The 25019-nt window shown below is 43.9% G+C and overlaps 1 protein-coding gene across 2 annotated transcripts in view; it reads left to right on the forward strand.

Moving 5' to 3' along the window:
- The window catches only part of Rsu1 (Ras suppressor protein 1), a 194962-nt gene that overhangs the window by 935 nt on the left and 169008 nt on the right, over nucleotides 1-25019 (forward strand). The gene's annotated exons all lie outside the window — the stretch shown is intronic.

Genomic DNA, 25019 nt, shown 5'->3' on the forward strand with positions numbered 1-25019 from the left:
TCATTACGTATTCCTGGGTCATTCTCCCATTTGTGTTCAGGCATTGCTTGATCTTATGATCCAAGCTCAGGACCCATTTAATCAGGGTGTTGCTTTCAGCTGTGAACTTATATGACTCTTACTTTATTGTTTTTTTCTCATCTGTAAAACCAGACAGGGAACTCAGTACAAGTGGGAATGGTCATAAACTCCATTGCCTGTGCCCTTCTCATGGGCATCACCTCTTCTCACATCGAGCCAGTTATCCCCATGCGTGAATGCTGCATCACTATCGCCAGATTTTGTGTTGAGAATTCTCATGTCCACTTTTTCATGATCTTTACATTCTGCAAACTAACGCTGGTCTTTGAAAACACTTTCTAAGTAAGTCACCACACTTCGGTAGGTTCCTGTGACTTCATTTAGATCCTCTGAGACCTTAACTGTTGACAGGGGTACCCCCACATTCCTCAGTGGGACAAGCTGATCCCTTCCATGCATTCATTCCAAGTGATGTTGAATAAGCTCCACTGAGTGACCCTGAGCAGCCATATTTTCCTGCCTTGCAAGTCCGTTGTCTCCTTATCTACATGCTTTTCCACCTGAAGTCCCTTAACTGCCAAGAGTCAGCTCAGACATCATAGCCTATGAAAAGCTTTCTCTTTCTATCTTCCTGTGTGAACCCGCCTTTCTACAAGGCACAGATTGCATAGCCTTTAATTAATTAATTTTTAAAAAAAATTATTTATTTCATGTATGAGTACACTGTTGCTCACCTCAGAGACAACACAAGAAGGCTTCCATTACAGATGGTTGTGAGCCACCATGTGGTGGCTGGGAATTGAACTCAGGACCTCTGGAAGACCAGCCAGTGCTCCTAACTGCTGAGCCATCTCTCCAGTCCAATTAATTTATTTTTAATCCAGTAGACTCTCTTCCTCATTCGAATACCGAGAGAATATGCAATGCCATGCTTGTGTTCTTGAGAATAGTGTCTGGAACACAGTCGGCACTCTAAATGTTTGATAGGAGTCAGAGTAGGATGTCAGAACATCAACCAGAGGGGAGCTGTCCAGAGACCTTAAAGTCACTGGATAGCTTCCTAGGCATGAAGACTCTTGTCTGTTCTTGGCGTACAGGCTGGGATGGATGTTGATACATTAAGGCCGAAGTGGACTGCAGACATCTAGCCATCATGAAGAGTCCTGCTTTGACATAGGTTTCATGCTCTTAGCATCTTGATAACTTCTTGGATTGGGTGACATGTGTTGGTCTCTTGCAGTAAGAATGGGTTTGTGGTGATTTTTGACACTGAAGTGTCTGCCGAGGATCTAGACACTCCCATTGCTTTGGCTTTATTTCGGTTTCCACTGCTGTAAAGGAAGAAGAGGCTAAACAGAGAGCAGGGGACCTGGCGCATCTGTGCTCTGAACAGCACCTAGTTCTCTGCCTACTGCATGCTTCCCTATGGGCTGAAGCCTGAGCCCACAGTGGGCTGAGCCATTTGTATCATTCTGGAAGATGAAGACCCATGTAATATTAACAAATGGCAAGAGTAGCTCTGCTATTTCAGTTCAGCTCCATTATCTCTTTGAAGCCTTGGCTCTTACTACAGGGGAAAAGATAGCCACTTGCTTCCTGAAGGAGAAAAAACTGCTTCTGGTCTAATACTGGGGGATAAAAAGCAAGGTCATTTCTGTAATTGCTCAAACCAGAAACCAAGAGACAACATTGATATTTCTTGGAAATATCAGTGGAAGTTTGAAAATCTCACTCCCTCTGCTGGTGTTGGCTTAAGGAAGGGCTGGGTGTATTGAGTCCTTGCTGTCAGGACTCCTAAGAACCTGGAAGAGTGTAGAATAATGTTCACTGGAAGCCTGACCCTAAACTAGCTTTATCAGCCACACACTGGACTAGAGCTCAGTGGTTAAGCGTTGTGTAGAACATGTGCAGTTCTGGGGTTCATCTCAAACACCACACAAATAAATTTAAAACAGCGATCAGTCGGCATCCAATGTGGGTGTTATATGATAAGAGTATTGTGTAAGAATTCTTTTCTTTTATTCTACTTAGGTTTATCTGCAGCTATGACATTTAGAATGCAAGCATCCTGATTAAACACAGGAAACCATTAACTTACATGCAGAGAGAATGACTGTGTCTTGTACCCGAAGCTTTCCTTTTTTTGCATTTACTAATTTAACTTCTTAAAAATAATGTAATGATTTGGCTTTGAAGATGAAAAGGGAGGATTTGCATTTCTTTGAAGCATTTGAAATGCCAGCATTTCTGCTTGGGAGTTTGGGATGTATGAGCATACTAAAGTGTTTCCATAGATGAAGAGATGTGAGTTACCTTCTATTTTGTTGAGACAGGGTCTCATGTAGACCCGGATGGCCTTGAACTCGTTTTGTAGTGAGGAGGACCTTCCTGCTTCCATCTCCCAAGTGCTGGGATTACAGGTGTGCACCACCACAGGTTACCAGTTAAATCTACATTTGGTACTCCTATGGAGAATGCAGTTATCATTCTGGCCTGTTTTGGGGGCAAGTATCAGTGAGACTCAGGAGGAGTGAGTGTATTCTAGCTATAACCTATTCACATCTTCCTCCCCTCTTTTTTCCCTCCTATAAGTTGGTGCTGAGGCCCAGCTTTGGGTTTGAAATGTGCAGGAATCATTTCTCTTTGCCCTTCTGCTGAGCCTTTGCCAGTTAATGCTGTTGAGGGAATTGAGAATGGACCTGTCTGTGACTCTATTCTATCTCTTGGAGGCTTCTCAAGTCTCTTAAATTTTAACCCAGCCCCCTCCCAGCTTGGCCAGCTTGTCTCTCCTGTGCCCCTCTGTCTGGCAGTGCCAGGAAAGAGTTTCTGGAGTGAAGACTATCACTGCTTTTAGTTAAGAAATTCTTATTTGAAAAGCATTTTATACAATACATCCTGATTGGGCTTTTCCTCTCTTCTGTCCCCCACCTATCCTCTCTGCCCACCCAACTCCACTCCACACCCTTTCTTTCTCTTTAAAAAAAATACAAAAAAAAAAAAAAAAGAAAATCACAGAAAAAATTCTGTACAACAGCCTCCAACACACATACAGAACTGCTCAGGACTGGGGCCCTGCGTCCACTTCCTCCATTCTGTGCTTGGGTCTCATCCGGCTTGAACCTGTGCTGATGCTGTGGCATGGTGTCACACTTTGTTGTGTCCTGTTGTGTTAGGCAGACAGTTTTCTTGGAGTCCTTTCTCCCCTCTGGCTCTTCAAATCCCTCTGCCTCCTCTTCCCCATACCTCCCCAATTCCCGAGGGCAGAAGCTGGAGGAAGAGACCTTTAGGACTGAGTACTGTGAATCTCTCACTAACTGTACACTGTCCAGTTGTGGGTCTGTGTATCAGTTCCCATCTACTGTGAGAAGACGTTTTTCTGAGGACGACTAAGCAAGGCACTGATCCATCAGTAAAGAAAGAGTGTGCCATTAGGAGCCATTTTATTGTATGTTCTTTTAGTAGAGCACCGGTATTTGGTTTTTCCCTGGGCCATGGCTTGTCTACTCTCAGGCTCTTGGCCATCCAGTGGTCAGGCATGGTTTCCATTTCATGGGCCGTAAGGCTCGTTATCTGTGTTACTCTGACACCAGCATATTTCCTGGGCAGGTTACTGTTGAAGGTTGCAACATTGCAGCTCAATTGATGATGCCTTTCTCCTCTGGTAGTTAGCATACAGAGTACTGGAATGCTATTCAGTAGAGGCACAGGCTCTGGTATGGCAGCAGCATGCCTTATCCATGTTCAGTGAGAGACATGGGTGTTCTCTTCTGCAATAGAGCCTTCCTGTCAGTTTGTGGAGAGCAACCAATAGCCTGAGATATTCGTGGGTTTACAGCGGGGATCCTTTGCAATTCTGGCACTGGAAGTTTCATCTGGTGGCGAAAGGTTTTTAGTTGGGGCACAGTCTCCCCCATTCTTTGGTGATTCTACGTATCTCTCTTTCATACATGTATTTATTTTAGGAAGCCTCCGCAGTATAATGGCCCTTCCCGTATTCCTTCCTCTGCCATCTACTCTCCCATCTCCCTCCTCATTTAATCTTCCCACTCTAGTCCCTCCTTTCCCTGTCTCTCCTTAACAATATATTCTATTTCTCTTTCTTTGGGAAATCCTCTCCTCAACACTAGTCCCTTACTACGCCCCTAACCACTGTGGATATATGGATTATAGCACACATCTCGATGGTTTAAAAGCAAATAGCTGCATACAAGAGAAAACAGGATTTTTCCCCTAGCCCCATTTATTCATCGGAGACTATCATAATTCCTTTAAAAAACGAACAAACAGCCGAATAGTTTCACTGTGTAAATGAACCCCAGTTTCATTACTTCTCAGTTGATGGGCATCTAGGCTATTTCTGGCTATGATGTATGGGGAAGCATTGAACACGGATGAGCAAGTGTCTCTATAGCAGGCACAGCGTCTGTCCAGTAGCTGTCCAAGAGTGGTGTCAAGATCTGGATCTTGAGGGAGATAGAACCCCAGCTTCCTGAGGACCTGCCACACTGGTTTGCATAGTGGCCAAACAGGTTTGTACTTCCAACAGCAATAAATAAGTGGTCCATTTTCTTCGAATCCCTGTCAGCATATGCTGTCATTTGTTTTATTGATTTTGGCCATTTTGACTGATGTAAGATGAAATCCCAAAAGCAGTTTTAATTTCTGATCCCCTGGTGGCTAAGCATGGTGAACGTTTCTTTAGGTTTTTCTCAGCCATTTCTGTTTTTGGTTTGTTTGTTTGTTTTTTTCCGGGACAGGATTTCTCTGTGTAGCCCTGGCTGTCCTGGAACTCACTCTGTAGACCAAGCTGGCCTCGAACTCAGAAATCTGCCTGCCTCTGACTCCCAAATGCTGGGATTAAAGGCGTGTGCCACCACGCCTGGCCATTTCTGTTTTATCTTTGAGACTTCTCTGCTTAGTTCTGTATCCCGTTTTTTATAAGTTGGGTTGTTTTCTTGAAGTTCAGTTCTTAACATTTTTTAAATGTATGTTTTAGATGCAGTGAAGCTATAGTAGACAGTAAATCAGCTGTGCCCCGCTGCAGAGGTTTCTCATGAATTTTCTAGAGGAATGAAGAGAAAGAACGGGCATGACTGTTTTGGGACAGCTGAATGAGCAATGGCATTTGCTGCTTTTCTTTGCCTCCACGTGGCAGTGACCTTTTGTTTTGTTTTGTAAACAGACTGTGGAGCCCAGGCTGGACTTAGGCTGTGATCCCTCTTCCTTAGCCTCCCCGTGTGTCATCATGCCTCACTGTGGTGTGATATTCTAACCAACGTTTGGAAACTTGCCAAGGTTTTAAAGTGTGTTTGTGAGTTTTCAACAAAACCTGAGCCACAGACACGTCATAGCTAACGTCCTGTGAATGCCACCACACTTACAAATTTCCTTACTTGTGTGTGTCTCTGGCGTATGTTTTAGTATGTGTGTATATACGCGTAGTGTAACAGCATCTGTGTGGAGGTCAAAGGACAACTTGCTGGAGTCAGGTTCTTGCCTCCTACTATGCAAGTACTGGGAACTGAACCCAAGTCCTCAGGCTTGAAGGCAAATGCTACTATCCACTGAGCCAGCTCAGCATCCCAAGCTTCGGCGATTGTATACAATGTTCAGCAGTGTTTATGACGTGGAAGTCTGAGGTTTGGTGCATTCCGGAGTTCTTGGCTTACTGATTGCTTTCAGTTTCTCACTGTGCTAGCACTCACTACCCCACTCCTTGCCTTATTCAGAATCTCAAGGAGTCTGAGGGCTGTACATAGTGTGCCATGGTCAGAATCACCTGTGTCCTCACTGGCAGGTTCAGAGCTTTGGTAGACCAGGAATAGACAGGGGATGGTGAGGTCAACCACAGGGGAGGGGAAGCGAGAGAAGGGGAGAGGAGGGGAGGGGAGGGAAGGGGAGGGGAGGGGAGGGGAGGGGAGGGGATGTGTTTGTGGCTTAGGTTCTGATGAGAGTAACAAATGCACTTTAAAAGTTTGTCAGGTTTCCAAAAATTAGTTAAAATACCATGTATCATGTAGCAGCTACCGACTAAATACATTTTCATGAGGGCACTACTCCTAGAGATTTCTTTGATATTGAATCTTTATTCAGTGATAAATTAATGTTTACTGCATTATGACCATAAGGTTTGGCACTGGATAATAAAGCTGATTTCCCATAAGACATCACACTACCCACGGCTTGCTGTTGTGCCAACTGTTTTGAGACTGGGAGTCTGTGTGAGAGCTGGTGTGAATAATGGCTTAAAATCACCTTTGGTACATTTCTGTACTTGCCTGAGAGAAAGCCTTGTCTCTGTTCGAGAGATCTTCTAAGACACTGAGAATGCTGGAGGTGACTTCATGCAGAAGAAGGCCTTTTGCATCTTTGAATAGTGACTTTGCACAGGTTGATATTTTTTTGATTTTTCAAGCAGTGGAGTGGGCCGTCTATGTCACAGTTTGACCAGTAGAGGGCAGGGTTAAGCTGCTTGTAAGAGGCATTGCCTCCTCTCAAGACCTTCCAGGTTGCTTTGAAAGCATCTCATCTCTCCTTTTTGTGCCGAGGCCAACCACTTAATGGCACATGGCCTGTGGCACCTCACAGGTGAGCAGAATCTCACCCACGCTTGACATTTTGGTCTGAAACTTCTTCCATGTTGGTGCCTTTCAAGCCTTCTCAAAACAAGCTCTTGAATGCAAGATCCAGTAGAATCTTCAGTTTCGTCAGGGTGTGATGTTTAGTCATGGAAAATGGTAATGTGGATTTAAAATGTTGGAAAAGTTAAAAAGGAAAAATGCTGTATTTTCTTAATATTTTCTAAAGACACTAATTATATTTATATATAATATATAAGATACATTTATAAATATATTAATAAATATATGCTTATGTAATATTAACTATACATGTTAATATTGAAGACAATATTATATAACATAAATATATATTTGTGTCACATATAATACTATGTAAATATAGTAATATAATTAATCTTTTAATTTTAATCAAGGACTAATTCCTTAACAATATTCTTCTATCTTCTTACTTTTTAATGCTACTCTAACAAAATGCCAAAGACTGGGTTCCTTAAACAGAGGCACAGTTTCTCACAGGGAGTCTAACATGTAATGGTAGCAGAGTTCCTGAGGTACCTCTGCTTCACTTGCAGGCTTCTGTCTTCTCCCCTTGTCTTCAGATGGGCTGTACCCTGACTGTGTACACTCCTGGTGCCTGTGTCTGGCATTCCTTCTCTAAGGACAGTGGTCAACCTGGGTCAGGGTCTATCCAAGCAACACATTTGAACCCACTGAACTCTGTAAAGATCATCTCTGCAAATAGTTTTATTCCAGGTACCTGGAGATCTGGGCTCAGACATGGACTTGGGGCATATGAGACCATTTATACCATCTTCCCTGGAGGTTCTCACTGAAAGAGCCCTGAGTGCTCGCTCTGGTGTTCCTGTCACCATTGGGTGCATGTGATCTTTGCCTGACTTCTGTAGATGAGAGAGCGTCGTCTGTGCTCACAGCATCGTGATAATGGTGGAGTCAACGTTTGCATCTCAGTGTGGCTAGCATCCTTTCTCTTTGATACTGTGTTGTGTTTTCCGCAGTCTTGCACAGCCACAAGTTGCCAGGCCTGGATGGACACTGTCAAAGGAAAAATGGAGCCCATAACCAGGGCTGACTGGGGTTGACCCGCCTGTCAAAAAGAGTGCTTCAGCTTTCTCTTGATCATTTTATTTTAAAAAGTTTTTATACAATATATTTTGATCATATTCTCTCCCTTTCCCCAAATGCACTTAGATTTCTCCACCCACCCGCCCACCCAGATTTATATTCTTTCCCTCTTAAGAAGTATTCTTTGTGTGGGGTGGGGGAGGGGACTGAGGCTATTGGTAATTGAACTTGGGACTCCTTGCACACCATTGAATATAGCCATAGTCAGTTTTAATTTTTTTTTTTTAAAGATTTATTTATTTATTATATGTAAGTACACTGTAGCTGTCTTCAGACACTCCAGAAGAGGGCGCCAGATCTCGTTGCGGATGGTTGTGAGCCACCATGTGGTTGCTGGGATTTGAACTCTGGACCTTCGGAAGAGCAGTCGGGTGCTCTTACCCACTGAGCCATCTCACTAGCCCCTAAAATTTTTTTATTCTTCTTTTTTAGGTATTTATTTCATTTACATTTCCAATGCTATCCCAAAAGTACCCCCACCCCTACGCTCCCCCACCCACTCCCCCACCCACCCACTCCCACTTCTTGGCCCTGGCATTCCCCAGTACTGAGGCAGATAAAGTTTGCACGACCAATGGGCCTCTCTTTCCACTGATGGCCAACTAGGCCATCTTCTGATACATATGCAGCTAGAGACACGAACTCTGGGAGGTACTGGGTAGTTCATATTGTTGTTCCACCTTTAGGGTTGCAGATCCCTTTAGCTCCTTGGGTACTTTCTCTAGCTCCTCCATTGGGGGCCCTGTGAGCATCCACTTCTGTGTTTGCTAGGCCCCGGCATAGTCTCACAAGAGACAGCTATATCTGGGTCCTTTCAGCAAAATCTTGCTAGTGTATGCAATGGTGTCAGCATTTGGAAGCTGATTATGGGGTGTATCCCCGGATATGGCAGTCTCTAGATGGTCCATCCTTTCCCTCAGCTCCAAACTGTTTCTCTGTAACTCCTTCCATAGGTGTTTTGTTCCCAATTCTAAGAAGGGGCAAAGTGTCCACACTTTGGTCTTCGTTCTTCTTGAGTTTCATGTGTTTAGCAAATTGTATCGTATATCTTGGGTATTCTAAGTATCTGGGCTAATATCCACTTATCAGTGAGTACATATCATGTGAGTTCTTTTGTGATTGGGTCACCTCACTCAGGATGATGCCCTCCAGGTCCATCCATTTGCCTAGGAATTTCATAAATTCATTCTTTTTAATAGCTGCGTAGTACTCCATTGTGTAAATGTACCACATTTTCTGTATCCATTCCTCTGTTGAGGGACATCTGGGTTCTTTCTTGCTTCTGGCTATTATAAATAAGGCTGCTATGAACATAGTGGAGCATGTGTCCTTCTTACCAGTTGGAGCATCTTCTGGATATATGCCCAGGAGAGGTAAAAATTTTTTTATTCTTAAGATAGGATCTCAATAAGCCCCCTAGGTAGCTCGGCCTTACTCTCGCTCAGATAGACGTTGAACTTTACTGTGTACTGCTTAGCCTCCCAAGAGATGGAGATTAAAGCCTTTCCTCGAATGCTTGGCTCAGTTTCCTAATTCCTTCAAACAGTGCGTTAGGCTTGTAAACTATGTGCCTCCTGACAGCTTAGTTTAGGCTGAGCGTTGAAGGAAACACAGGAGCAGGACAGTCCCCATCCAACCAGAGCTCACTACCCCGCCCTCACCCTCACCCCTCTTTGTGGTTTCCTGAGAAGCCGGAGGTCCTAACAGAGTTTGGTGACCACATGTGAGATCTGCTGTTAATTTAGTGATTTACTGTGTGCTAAGGTTTCTATTGTACATCTTAATTCATTAGCCTGTGGCATTCTTTGTGTTACAGTGCTGAAAAAAGACTGTGCTGGGGAGACACTGGTTCATGTGCTGGCAATATAAATCACAATGACAGTATGTCATAATGATCTGTCCCTCTAGAACAGTGGTTTCCAACCTGGGGATTGCAACCCCTTTGGGGGTTCAACAACTCTTTCACAGGGGTCGCCTGAGACCACCAGAAAACATGAATATTTACATTAGGATTCATAACAATAGCATGGTTATAATTGTGAAGTAGCAATAAAATGAATTTTATGGTTGGTGGTCATCACACCATGAGGAACTGTATTCAAGGGTTGCAGCACTAGGAAGGTTGAGAAGCAGTGCTGTTGAAGATCCTTCTGTTCCTACATGCTTCTCTGTTCTTTGGATGCAGCATAGTTTTTTAAAGTTAAGGAAGACCAGGGCCAAATGAGCAGTGATACCATGAGCTCAGGTTTCTTAAGGGAAAGGGAACTTACTTTCTTGGGTTTTTGGAGAGAATTATTTAGACTGTATAACTAAATGACAGCTTCAACAGTCTCCCTATGCTAATACACTTTTATTACTTTTAAATGATTTTTCTGTTTTTGTTGAGATTGTAATATCATTATATTATTTACCCTTCCACTTCCCCCTTCCAAGCCCTCCCACATAGACCTCTTGTTCTTCTTCAAATTTATGGCCTCTGTTTTCATTAATTGTTACATACACGTATCCATGTGTATTCCTAAATACATAATAAGGATAACCTGCTCAATCTGTAGAACATTCCTTGTATATGCGTGTCTTCAGGGCTGTCCATCTACAATACAACTCCTGAACCTTTATGGATCATTGAGGAAGATGGGGCAGAAAAAGTGTAAGAGCCAGCGGCATAGCTGTGAGATTGTCTCCTAGTAAAGTCAGAAGTCACGCCCATGGAAGTTCACCAGTCTGTCTGCCTGAATCTTAGCTAAACAAGGAAACATGGACACATGGAAAGGGAAGGCCAGGAGGCCTCATCCATAAACCAAACCCACAAGCAACAAGGGGATACTGAGAATGGGAGAAATGGTCTTTAACCCAGGGAAGAGCACACCAGCCACTTACTAAGTACCGAGTGGTCAGCCTTGAAAGCAGTTTTCCCTTCTAGCTTTGACTGTCTAAGTCTTCAAGGCATGTCAGACATATTTACTTAACAGATTATATATTTCTATTCTACAGATTGTGTACTTTGTTAAGATAACATGTCACATATATACATATATGTATATGTATACATATGGATATCATATGCACGTGTGTGTGTGTGTGTGTGTGTGTGTGTGTGTATTCCTAGTCCCCTCAGACAGACTATAACCAGACTGTCCTCCACATCATGATCTTTCTTGCAGCTTCCTCTGGGTGCTGATATCACAGGCCTGCATGCATCACTGTGCTGAACTCTGTAGAGTTTATTAACACTTCCTCACATTTATCACATACAGCTGTGTAACTCTCATAGCAATTACGTTTTAGACTCATGGCTCATGTGATGATAATGATGATCCAGTTAGTGGCAGGGGGTTCACGCTAAGCTAGCCTACCTAACAGTCAATCCGTGGTAGATGGAAGAATTGACTCCAGGCCTCCAGATGTCAGAAGCCACATTCTGGGTTTCTTTTAGTTCCCTGTTCCAAACTCTTTTGACAAGTTAAGTATAAATCCCGCATAGGAGACAGAGATAATTGGTAATCGAGCAAGTACACTTAGCACGTGCAGCCGAGCTGCTTATGTGCTAGAAGCCACAGTTCCTGCATCGATGGGCTAGTGGCTTTCTTTACATTTAGGAATGCAATCATGGATGCCATCCATGCTCTTACCATTTGAGCTGAGGGAACTGGAACTCTTTTCGCCCAAACATTTTGTCTTAGTTAGGGTTTTACTGCTGTGAACAGACACCATGACCAAGGCCACTCTTTTCTTTTTAAAAAAGATTTATTTATTTCATGTATGTGAGTACACTGTTGCTGTCTTCAGACACAGCAGAAGAGGGCATCAGATCCCATTACAGATGGTTGTGAGCCACCACGTAGTTTCTGGGAATTGAACTCAGGACGTCTGGAAGAACAAGCAACCAGGGCTCTTAACTGCTGAGCAACCTCTCCGGCCCCCAACTCTTATAAGGACAACTTTTAAATGGCGTGCTTACAAGTTCAGAGGTTCAGACCATTATCATCAAAGAGGGAACATTAGAAACATCCAGGCAGGCATGGTACAGGAAAAGCTGAGAGTTCTACAACTTTATCTGAAGGCTGCTTGCAGAATACTGGCAGCTAGGATGAAGGTCTTAAAGCCCACAACCACAGTGACACACCTACTCTAACAGGGCCACACATACTCCAACAGGGCCACCCCTTCTAATAATGCCACTCCCTGTGCTGAGCATGTACAAACCCTCACACATTTGCACATACCTTTTAAAAGATGCCTTTATAAGCACTAAGCGGGAAGCTTTTCTGTGCTCTGCACATTCAGAACAGTGAAACTGAAGTGATTGATTACAACAAAAGAGCACCTTACCAGCATCTTAGGAGGCCCTCCCAGCTGCTGTCCCCTCCCTCGGGGAAGACCAGTCTTCCAACTTCAGAAGCCAAAAACGAATGCTTCATGCTCTTGTGCAAAGACACCAAGGAGGGCCGTGTCTATAGACCGAGTGCTCAGTGCCGGGACCCTGCAGGCCAGCTGTGTGCCTTGCCTGTAATACTCATTTAAATGCAGTTGGCTCTAGACACCATTTATCCAGCCCACCATAGATGGACATTTGATTAGTGCTTTGGTTTGGATTTGAACTCCCCAAAAGGCTTAATTCCTGGCTTGGTACTTTTGGGAAGTAGTAGAAACTTTAAGAGGCAAGTAGACTCTGAGGGAGGCAGTCACTGGGGCAAACCCTATTTAAGAGGCACTTAGTATCTCACCCTTTCTGCTTGCTTGTTTTGTTTATTTCACAACCAGGAGGTCAGCAGGTTTGCTTCAGCCTCAAAGCAGCAGGGCTGTCTTGGTCCGTGTTCTATTGCTGCAAACAGACAGCATGACCAAGGCAACTCTTTTTTTAAAAAATACTATTTATTTATTTTTGTTTTATGTACACTGGTGTTTTACTTGCATGTGTGTCTGTGTGAGGCTGTCAGATTCCCTGAAACGGAAGTTGCAGACAGTTTGAATTGCCATGTGGGTGCTCAGAGCTGAACCTGGGTCCTCTGGTAGAGCAACCAATGCTCTTAACCACTAAGCTATTTCTTCAGCCCTCGCAGCAACCCTTTTAGAAGTAAGAATTTAATTGGGAGCTTGCTTATAGTTTCAGATGCTTAGGTCATGATCTTTATAGCAGGGAAAATGGCAGCAGCATGCATGGCCCTGGAGGAGTAGCTGAGAGTTACATCCTGACCAGTAGGCAGCAGACAGAGAAAGACCTGCCATGGGCTTTTGAAACTTCCAAACCCCCCTCCCCCCAATTCCATGATACACTTCCTCCAACAAGGCTATACCTCCTGGGGGCCATTTTTATTCAAACTGCCCCAAGGGTCAAGGAGGCAGGAGCTGAAACCTCCAGAATGTGAACCCCAGTCAGTTTATTCTAGTTGTACTACATCAGTACAGTTACAGAAAGCTACCTAAGACAGGTATTTTCCAGGTAGGGCTATTATAAACAGTGGTGCTGTGAGCATATGGAGATACATTTTGGTGAACATATGCATGCACTTCTGTTGGTTAAATACCAAGGAGCAAATTGCTGGGGGGTGGAGTGTGCACCCATATGCTTTAAAAACGCAAAGCGAGAATCTCCAAAATAGGGGAAATATTTGAGAAATATGTGGCTGACCCACACTGAGCACTCTTAGCGTATAGTGGGCTTTAAAAATGGCACTAACCAGATCAACCAAGGCACTTTCTAGAACATTGTGCCCTTCAAAGCAAGTTTTTCATGTTTCAGATCTCTCTCTGGGAAGCATCACACTAATTGATCCATCTGATGTGCACAGGAGGCTTCCAAACATGGCTACATGGTTAACAGTGTCACAGGGGAATTACTAAGACTGCAGAGTGCAGATCAAGAACAATGCAGGTCTGGATGTAGTGCCAGGGTCAGGGTTCGCATTGAAAAGTAAGTTTTGCTTCTTTATGGGCTGTGTTTTCATAGCTACTGTTGCCCAAGTTCAGATTGTTCACATCAGTTGTTCTAGATAAAATACCCTGATAAAAACAAATGGAGAAGGGTTTCCTCTGGCTCACTGTGAAAGTACCCTGAGCTTGAAGAAGTGAGGACATGGTGGTTGGAAAGCAGAGAACAATGCATGCAGGCATGTGTGCTCAGCTTATGTGATGGTTTGTATATGCTTGACTGAGGGAGTGGCACTATTTGGAGGTGTGGCCTTGTTGGAGTAAGCGTGTCTCAGTGGGCTTGCCATTTAATACTCTCATCCTTGCTGCCTGCCTTGAAAGTCAGATTTCTCCTAGCAGCCTCCAGGTGAAGATGTAGAACTCTCAGCTCCTCCTGCACCATGCCTACCTGGATGTATCCATGTTCCCACTGTGATGATAATGGACTGAACCTCTGGACCTGTAAGCCAGCTCCAATGAAATATCCTTATAATAGTTCCTTGGTTGTGGTGTCTGTTCACAGCAGTAAACCCTAGCTAAGACAGCTTGAAGTCTCTGTTTTAATTAGTCCAGGACCCCCTGCCCAATTAATACTATTTCTGTATTCTGTTCTGTATTTTACTTTAATAAATTTATGGGCTTTGCTTTCATCTCAGATTTATTTTCATATTTCAAGTTTGTTTAACTATTAGAACTTTGCACCTTCTGTTGTTTCCAAACACATAACAGCTCATGCATAGATAATCCAGCGCAGTCCTCCTTCCCTGTCTGTACCTTCTTCCCTCTCCAGGGTTCATTCCCTGTCTGTACCCTCCCTTTCCAGGCCAGCTCAGTCCTCCTTCCCTGTCAGTGCCTTCCCTCTCCAGGGTCTCGAAGATTTCTGACTTGCCCTGTCTTGATTGTAGGCCCTGTCTTTGTAGGAAGCCCAGTGGCAGTCATTTTTTAGGCCATGGGGTAGACTTGTTCCACTCCTCAGCTCTAATAGGCTGTACCCCCAAAGTTAGGAGTGGACACCCCTTCCCCACTTTACCTACTCCCTCTCCTCTCCATCTGCTGAGTTCTGCAGACTTTGGCTCTCATGAGGTTTGTTAGACAGTCTTCTGTTTTCTCTCATGACAGCCATAGTGACACCATTGATCTTCATGGCTTTGGATTATCCCCATCTGCCTGGAGTTTGGAGTTCATGGAGTTTTCTTAGGAGTTGTTTTGTTGTTGTTGGTTTTTTTTTTTTGTTTTTTTTTTTTGTCACGTTTTTGTAAACTGAACTTTATAGTTCTTTGTTTTATTACAAATTCTTGAATTTTCTTTGTTTTATTACAATCATGTATTTGTGGTATGTACTATGTATGTGTGTTTGTGTGTGTATGTATGTGAATGCACCAAAGTGTGTGGTGGGTACTTTGAACTATACGGGGTGCCTGTGGAGGTCAGAGGACAATTTGCAGAGCCTGATTTCTTTCTCACCATGTGGGTTTGGGGCATGGCACTCAGGTCCTCAGGTTTGGCAATTGAGCATCTTTGCCAGGCTCCCCACTGTCTCCCTTTCCCAGTCCAAATCGTAGCCTCTCTAGAGAAAATGAAACTGAAGCTATTATATTGATTCTTTTCATGTTTCAAGTCCTGTTAGAGTGACTGAAGAAGTGAGCTCTATGTAGACATTCATGTGGTCTGAATTCATTACTTTTCACTGTGTGCCCAAAGTGCATGGCAGAAACTTCGTTAGATATTTAGAAAATAGATAGAAATATTTAGAAGATAGAGGTATTTTGGCTCACAGTTTCAGAACTTTCAGTCTATTGTGAAGGAGACAGAGTTCATGGCTACAGAAGCATGAGGTCACACCAAGTCGTGGCCATAAAAGTAGGAGAGACAGCCAGGGAAAATAGGGCCCCAAAGGTTAATCTTCTTAAAGGTCCATAGCTTTCCAAAACCGCACTCGCCATTGGGAACCAGTGGACACATGTACCTGTGTGGGCTAGTTCATATTCAAGCCATGACATTACTTTTATTAATTATCTCAAGCTTATCATTTGCCAAATGCATTTGATGGCTCACTCTCTGCCTCTGTACTTGCTTTCATTGTGGAGCTGAGAGAAGTGAGTCTCATCAGCTGCAAGCTAATGTGTTTCTAACAGCTGAACAGAGCAGCTGAGCTGCTATCATGATCCGTCTTTAGATTTTGTATTGGTTGCTGTTGTTTTGTTTTTAAGGTTTTTTTGAGGCAGGGTTTCTCTGTGTAGCCCTGGCTGTCCTGGAACTTGCTTTCTAGACTAGGCTGGCCTGGAGCTCACAGAGATCCTCCTGCCTCTGCCTCCAGAGTCCTGGGATCAAAGGTGTGAGCCACCACAGCCCAGCTTAGATTTTGTATTTGTAAAAGTGAGTCTCAATATAGAGGAAATACATCACCAGGGTTTTGCCATTAATGGCTTTACCTGGCTCTTACTTTTTGGTTCCTTACTCTGCTTCCTGTCCATTTGCTGCGAATCGCTCGGCTTTAACAGGCCTTCCTCTGAACATCATGAGGCTCGTATGATCTTAGAAAGCCAAACTGCATCTCCTGATTCTTTATCCATCTGAATGGACATATTCCTTCACCAGAGGTATGTGAACTGGGTTCAGGTAAGCTATCTAGAAAAAAGATAAGGCAGAGGCAGCGAGCTTCAGCTTCTCAGAGTCCAGGGATGGTAGCCAAATGAGTAGAGATGTCAAGATCAGACCTGGAAAGACAAAGAGCCTCTACCCCCACGTACTGGTCTGTCTGAGGGTCCCCATGGCTTCATTTTGGAAAGAAGTCACACTAGTGGACCTAAGCTCTCTTTTATCCTTTGCATGGCAAACAGTTGAGTGAACTGGGGGTGCTGTTAGTGGCGTATTTGTTTGTAGGTTGCGTTTTGCGGGGCAGCAGATTGTGTTAGAAACCAACCAGTTAGCCGGGCATGGTGGTGCACGCCTTTAATCCCAGCACTAGGGAGGCAGAGGCAGGCGGATTTCTGAGTTTGAGGCCAGCCTGGTCTACAGAGTGAGTTCCAGCACAGCCAGGGCTATACAAAGAAACCCTGTCTCGAACCTTCCCCCTCCAACCCCCCCCCGCCCCCCCCCCCCCCCCCGCATCCTTCCCCCCAAAGAAACCAACCAGTTTCTCATTTGGATAGTTTTAGAAGGTGTCTCTCTGCAGCCAGGAATAAAAGTCACCTGACCTCTCCTGGCCTCATTTTCCATGTCTGAATCTGGGAGAGGTGCTGGTAATGCGGCCATTACTATAGAGGAATAGGTGAGTTAAAATTCTTAGACCTCTGCTTTCACGTTGTGAACGGTTGGTAAGCACTCAGTACTATTGATATCCTAACACAGCGTGTTGACATCATGGGCCCTCTACCAACATTGGTTTCTCTTTCCTTCCTTTCTGTCACAGAGTCAAATACTTTATTTCACTCTTTCCTTTTTAGCATGAGGAATTTGTGCTCCAGGGCGATCTAGTGATTTTATCTTCCAATCGCAGGGTGTTAGGATGTGGACCTCACGATGCTTGGAACTATGCAATCTGCCTTCGGCCCAATGCTTTTATGTAACTGTCATTTTTTTTTCAATATAGATTTTTTTCATTCACGTTTATACTCCTTTTATTATGGTAAGATTTTTCTACTGTCTTATAAAGACCAAGTGTGAATTTATTTTCCCAATTTAGAAACAATAAGCCTTAGATGAAGCCTCGAGAAACCAGGATGTACTCTTAGCTCTGATTCTAGTGCCCTCAGGACTCTTAGAAAGAAAATAAGCAGCCACCAATCTCGTGTTCTCAGATTTTAAACATGCTGTGGGTTTAGTGTGCCCCCAACTCCACGTGTTAGTAGCTTCATCCAGGTCCCAAAGGTGTTGGGAATCAGGCCCTAAAAAGAGGTGAATAGGCTCGGGAGTCAGTCAGTGATATCTCAGGGACATGCAGATCATCCTGAGAGAGGACTGCTGAAAAGCTGCTCTCATCTGCACCCCCACCCTCCACACTTGCCTCTCTGCTTTCTGTGTGGGATTATGCAGTCTGCAGTCTCAGGCCTCTGAGCACCAAGTTCTAGATTGCAGAAATAAATTATTACTAGTTTTTTTTGTTTTTGTTTTTGTTTGTTTTGTTTTGTTTTTTTTTGAGACAGGGTTTTTCTGTATAGCCTGGCTGTCCTGGAACTCACTCTGTAGACCAGGCTGGCCTCGAACTCAGAAATCCGCCTGCCTCTGCCTCCCAAAAGCTGGGATTAAAGGTGTGTGGCACCACTGCCCAGCTATTATTAGTTTTAATAGAGACTATAATATAATTAGATCATTTCCCCTTTCTCAAAGACACCCTGCCTCTCCTAATTTTGCCTCAAATTTACAGCCTCTTTGTTCTTTATTTTCAGTTGCTTACTTTATGGCAGTTGATTATACCCTCATAACATAACGAAGACATAGAGTCCTTTGGCTCTAGTGTTCTGTAACTGTCCAGTTGCCTTTTCACTGTGCTGAACATCAGGACGAAATGCAGTTTGTATAGGAAAGGGTTATTTATTCGTACAGGTTACAGTCCATCTTAGAGGGAAGCCAAGGCAGGAACTGCAGGCAGGAACTTGAGGCAGGAACTGTAGAGGATGCTGCTTGCTGGCTTTCTCTCTGGCTCATGTACAGCTAGCCTGTTTTATGCTGTGCAGCCCCAGCTGTCAAGGGATGGTATTGCCCAAGGTAAGCTGGGTCCTCCAGCATTAACTGGTAATCAAGAAAACCACACCCCCACAGACATTCCCACCAGCTAGCTGATGTGGCTAGTTCCTAACTGAGGCTCCTTTTTCCCAGGTGTCTCTGCTTTGTGTCAAGTTGACCATAAAAACTAAGTAGCAAAGTAACTATAGTTTCTAAAAAGACATGTTTATGTTATACAAAGAACAGTTTGTGCTAAAAAAAAAAAAAGTAAGTCAATGCAAATAAGCAACACACACACACACACACACACACACACACACATACAAATGAATCAAAGGAGGAGATGGGAGGCAGATGGGCAGATATGGAGTTACACTGATACTGGTTCTTGAAACATTTCCTAACTGAACTTCTTTTTAGGTATTTCTCTTCTGAGGTGCACTTTTCTCCTTTATCTGCAATTAGTCAGGGCTCTCAAAAAAAAAAAAAAAAAGAAATGATCATTTTTATACATATGTGTACAGAGTTAGAGTGAGACTGAGTGTGAATGTCATCTCATGAAGTTGTAGCAGACCACATGGAAAGTTGGAAAACGAGAAACGGTGGTGGTATAGTCAGACCCAAACCAAAGGCCTGAGAACCAGAGAAAGGGGAGTGGTTAGTGACGTGGTCCCAGAGACTGAAGGCTCAGCAGCCAGAAGCTGTTATGAGCAAGAACTGAAGATGCATCTGTTCTGGATGGCAGCTCTGGGAAAGGAGAAGTCCCCCGTCCTCTCTATTCATGTTCTGCTCCAACTCGGAACAAGTCAGTTCCCAAAGCTCTAACCCAAAGCTCCCTAACCCAAAGCTCTCAGTTAGTGATCTCATCATGGAGGTTTCTTTGCTACTGGAATGAAGTATCATGTTTTTACTCAGTTGCTCCCGGTAATAATCTGTGTTCTTGTAGAATGAACTCAAGGTAACCATAGCAGACAAACCCTTTATAGTAAATGGTAACCAAGGTTTTTGTTTGTTGTTTGTTTTTAAATTTATCAGTAAGGCGTTTGTAAACTTGCATAATAATTAGCTATGAAATGAAGAAAAGCTTTCATACCACACTGATTTTTGTTTAAGGTTTTAGATTATGACTAAAATCCAAAATAAATATTTTTTTATGATTCTGAGTGCACTGATGAACATGTTTGTGTTATATCTCAGTTTTGGACATTTTGTTGTCTGTCTTCATTTTAATATGTTGCCAGAACCTGCATACTTAAGAAGGGCTGGATCTGTATTCTACCACGAGGGTTGAAATAGCTTCAGCTGTGGTTAAATGATAGCATTTTAATCTCACATCATAGAGATGCAAACCTCAAGTTGGTCAGCACTGGTGTTGACAACCAGCCAGTACCCACAGTCTTGTGGCATCATTGAATTTAAGCTGCTTAAGTCTGTAACAATTTCTAACTCACTGGGTACCAAAATGGAAAAGGCTATTGGGATAGTCTTTTATGCAAAGTTCAAAGCAGTTCTTTAAAAGTTTACAACTTTGGTTGTATTTGTATTAACATGATAGTCTCTGTGTTTATATATAAATGATTACTGCTGTTCATAGTAGAATCATTCAGTCTTTGAACAGTGTCCCTTCTTGTAAAACAAGGTAGCCATGTTGAATATCCAAGGGCATGTGCAGTTGGCCCATCAGATTCCATGTTATGTACCACAAAAGGCACCAGGACCCAGTAAGCCATTTGTATTTCGATGATAACAGTGCCTCCCAGATGAACTGATGGCTAAAGCCCAGTTACTATGAACAGAATCACAGCAACACTGGGGGACCAATAAAGGCCAAGTTTGACCAGTGACAGAATTTCTGACCACTTCAAGCTCATTGCCACTTTATGTGTTTACAAGCCTTGAATTCTTTTCTATAGATGTAAATGCCATCTGTGAAGCTCAAACTCCCCTCCCATCTGTAAAGTGCCATCAGAGGAGACATTTGCTTCCTAGTTTCCCAGTGGAAAGCCTTGGAGACAGTTACTTAGTGTGCCCCATCATTATGCTATGTGGGTTACTTTGGAAATACCCCTATAGTGTCATCATAGGTGCGGTGACTTTAGCCTGCTGGTGTTTTTCTTCTCATGTTGTCTGTTTTATGCTGAAGGAGAATGAAAAACACCGACCTTCATTTAAACACTAGCTTCTTCCCCGTGTGTCCGGAAACGGTGATTCTTTTTCTAGGACTTTATTTGTGTGTTGGGGGTGAGTGGGCCATGCCTATGTACAGGTTTACTGTGTACATGCACATATGTATGTGTGCATACATTTGAGAACACAGGCTGATGTCAGGTGACTTCATATCATTCACCACCTTATTCTTTGAGACAGGGCCTCTCACCAAAGCTGGGGCTCACTGGTTGGTGAAAACTAGGGCCCTGCCTATCTCTAGCCCACCTGCACTATCACAGTTTCAGTCCCACATCATGCAGGTGCTAGGGGTGCGAACTCAGCAACTCCTGCTTGTGTGCCAAGCATTTTAGCAACCGAGTCATGTCTGCAGCCCCCTTCCCAGGAGTTTTTAGTTAGTGTTTGTTTCCCTGAATTTGCAGCATTGGAATCCTTGCTGAGCTCTTCCCGGTTCTGAACCTTCTCCACATTGCATCTCTCCACTCATAGCCTCTGTTTGATCCCATAGCTTCTGTTTCCACATGTTCCTCAGAGCCAACGCCACTACATGGTGTCTTTCTATTTGAAAGCATAGCCCCACCCCCACCCTGACACTCTTTTTCTGTGTAGCCCTTGCTGTCCTGATACTCACTCTATAGACCAAGCTGGCCTCGAACTCATATTTGCCTCTGCTGGGAGTAAAAGATGTGCACCAGCACCTTTATGTGTGCTCTCTTGTGAGGAACATCCTTTGATCATCTTTTCTTTTTAGATCTCTTCCTTTCCCGCTGACCCTCCTAAACCAGCATCTAGTTACGGGTATGTGCTTTCTGTTCCTAAATTGGGCGACCATTCTAGGGCAGCAGATGCCTTCTGCGACCTTCTTGGGCTTAAGCACGATGGGCAATCGGTGCCACTTTTAAGAAATTGTAAGTGAATCTCTGAAGTAGAGATTATTGGCTGGTGTTCTTAGTGTGGTCAGTAAATAGCAATGAGTATCTGCCTAAATGAGCCCTGAATTGTCTTCACCATGAAATTATCGATTCAACCCTTGGCTTTTTACAGCTCATTCCCTTCATGGTTATAAAATAAACAGTTACATTTACAGAACCAGCAGCCTTTTCCTGTCCCTACTTCTCCACAAATACTTCCCGTCCAGGCATTTTGTTTCCCACTGTTTGTCTTGGTCTGATTCCATGCCTCATCATTTATCCAGCTAGCGTTCTTTTTGTTACCTTTAGATATAGGATCTCACTATGGGTTTCATGGAACTCACTGTGTAGCCCAGGCTGGCCTGAAACTTAACATCTGTCTCCACTCTTGATTGTTGGTCGGCAAGAACTATCATATCTTCCCATATCCTTGCAGAGATGGGGATTTGGAAACCTGACTGGGAGTGATGAGGGGATGAAGAAATAACACACACAAGACAGAAAAGCTGGGATCCGGTGGGCGCGTCTCTCTGTTGGAGAAGTGGAGGCATGTTTGTTTTTTCAGCTGAACAAGGAAGCAGGCTCAGCTGATCTCAGTAGGAGCAGCCTTTAGGCTGTAACATTCAGGGGGTGACTTTGTGCACATGCTACTCACATGCACACTGACACTAGAGGAAGGCTTTGCCATCTATCCTCGGAGTCCCTCACAGGGAAGGCTTTGCCACTCCCGTGTGGCTGAGGTCCTGGGGTCCTTGACATGGCAGTGTGCATGTCAAATATGGCAGTGCGCATGTCAAATATGGCAATGCGCATGTCCAACGCTGTACATGCACTCGGGTCTTCCCAAGCTTGCTACAACACCCACTCCTTAACACTGCTTAAGGAGGTTGAAAGAATAGTGAAGGAGCCAAAACACATAACTAGTGGCACATTTCCATTAATTGGGTTGAATTTTGATACGGACTCTGCAGATACTGGGGCAATCATACTTGAATATCGCTTTTGGAGGTTTGCTAGCAATTTGCTCCCAGTGTTCTGGTGGAACTTATGAATAGCAGAGCCCACCCTTAGAGGTGTTACTAGCACAGTAGAGAACCTTCCCCGGGTGTGATTATGGTCAACGAGGCACCAGGAGCAGGTCAGGGCATGCAGCCTGTTTCCATTTCTTTGGCATGTTTGACGGGTGGCTTTTGTAGTCTGAAATAACCCATTCTATTGTAGTAAATCTTTTCTTCTCTTTTAGCCGCACAGTTGTCATAGGAAAGTCACAATGAACCCACCTTTCTCAAGTGGTAGGGAGTGGCTGGTTGTATAAATACGTTCCTGTCACTGGGTCTGTTCCTGTCACAGGCTTGGCAGGTTTCTCTTGATCCCGTCCAACTTAACTGCCTTCCCTGCAGACTTAGCCTTCAGCCCTTTGTTGCCCTAAACATTTTCCTCAAAGCTCTTTTATAAAGTTTTTCTTTCCTGCTCTAATTTCTCTCCGTCTCACCTGCTTTGGCTTAGAGCCCTGTAACAATAGTGAGACAGAAAAAAAAAGAAAGAAAGAAAGAAAAAACATTCTAGTGGTGCGGTCAGGGGAACAGCAACTTAAGATTACAGAAACAGCTCCACTTCCCAGCTCCACTGTTTTCCTTCCTGCTAAGTGGTAGTTGGAAGGACAGGGCGAAATGACTGAAAAGCCTTGGCTTCTCCCAATTAAATCTGTCACTATCAACTTCTCCCATCATTAGGAAGAACAGAGTTTTTTTTTTTTTTTTTTTCTCCTTTCTAATTAGTTACTTGTTGACATCTTAGGAAAGATTAAGGCAGAAGGAGAGAGGAAAAATTATCAATTTTCTTTTGTAATCAGAATTGATTCCCATGACATTCAGATGTCAGTGTGAGAGACTGCTATTTATCTGCTAGATTTAGTTTGTTTCTTGGTAGTAAAACTGCTCTGCTTTTTTTTTTTTTTTTTTTTGCTAATTAGTGGTGGCCTGTATTTGTGTATTTTCCAGCCCATCTTTCAGTAGGCAGTGCCATGTACTGAATGCCCCTGAGTAGAGGAGACCAGGTACAAGTTCTCAGATGTGTCTTGAGGGATACTTTCCCTTCTTCTAGGGGGAGTGGTGGACATTGGACCTCGCACCTCTATGATGGTGGACCTCAGCTAGTCATCTAGTCACCTGAAGTCTTGATGTACCTGTTAGTAATTTGTATTTTTATTAAGCCATGGATGGTGAGGGTTAATTTCTTCACAGTCTAGAAAGCTGACAGGTTGAGGCACCAAGCGCCAACCGATTTGGGGCCTGGTGAGATCTCCTCTCCTGGTCTGTAGATGGCCACAATCTTGTCTTGTCCTCATTGACTGGAGATGGCAGCAGGGATGTGGAGAAGCCATCTGTCTTGTGTCTCTCTGTCTAAGGACACCCCTACCACTCCTGGACGCTTCACCTTCATGGCCTTAATTGCTATAGGCCCCACCTCCAAATACTTTTGAGGATTACTGCTTCAAAAAAAGACAGACATTTAGCCCATAGAAGGTGGGGACTAACCTTGGGCACCCAAGGGACCTGTGGGCTGCTTCTGTTGTGTGCTAGAGAGGCTCCTGCCCAGTGTAATCCCTGCTTTTTGTTAGTTCTCTCACACGAGACAGAACATAATCCTAACGGATTCATCTGTGAGACCTGTTTGGTACAAGGGAATTTTTTTGAGATTTTTGTCACATCATACTTCTCCATCTCTGAAACAGAGGACTACTTTATCTAGAAGACCAGAAAATCTGAACTCTTATGAGGAAAAATGGGTGAGGTTTTTCACAGCATCTGAGATCTCAAGTGCTAGTCACATGGGGCCGCCATGATGATTCCTTTGAAACACTACAGGAGAGCTCAGGAGAGCTCTGGGTTGCCTTGATCTCTCCCCCCCCCCCCAATTCCTCCTAGAGACATTGTGGGACAGAACAGAAATATTCAGGAGTGACCAAGGGTGTAGTGTGGGTCAGGGGGCGTAGTATGTTGACAGTCTTACAGTGTTGGGTACCTTAACCCACACAGCAAGAGGGCATCTGGTAGCCAGGGGCCAGGCACAGGTCAGCATCTGAATCCGATGTGGAGGGGGCCATGCTGAGACGAGGGTTCAAGACCAAGAACCCCTCTTCTTATTGTCACAGAAATGTGCATATCCTGTTGCCAGAGCCTGCTTTCTAGTAGGCCTTAATAAAGGCGTAAGCTATTTGACTCAGCAAGAGGAAGCAAGCATAAACAAGCACGGAATCTTCAGTCTGTGCTGACCCAGGGCAGCTCTTCAGGGAGACTTGTTAGTTGTATAGGACATATATGTTTACATGTTGTAAACCATCAAAGGTATGCAAGAAAGGAGTTTTAGTTCCAGGAGCACCTGGGTCAGCAAGTTCAGTACCCTTCTATGTTCGACGTCTATGTCATGGACAACCTTAACTCTGGAGCTATAGATCTGTACCCTGAGGTTCCAGGTGACATTTTCAGTGAGTTAGACCATTGCTGTCTAATAAATACTTAGTGTAAATTGAATAGAAAGTTTTGGATTTTTTTCCTGGTCATGGTTGATAGAACAGATGTTGCCTGCAGTCATTAGCAGACTGTCTCGTGAGAGGGAAATT

The sequence above is a fragment of the Mus caroli genome, unplaced genomic scaffold (assembly GCF_978045245.1).
Source record: "Mus caroli unplaced genomic scaffold, Mus_caroli_1 scaffold_2, whole genome shotgun sequence".
Classification (NCBI taxonomy): Eukaryota; Metazoa; Chordata; class Mammalia; order Rodentia; family Muridae; genus Mus; species Mus caroli.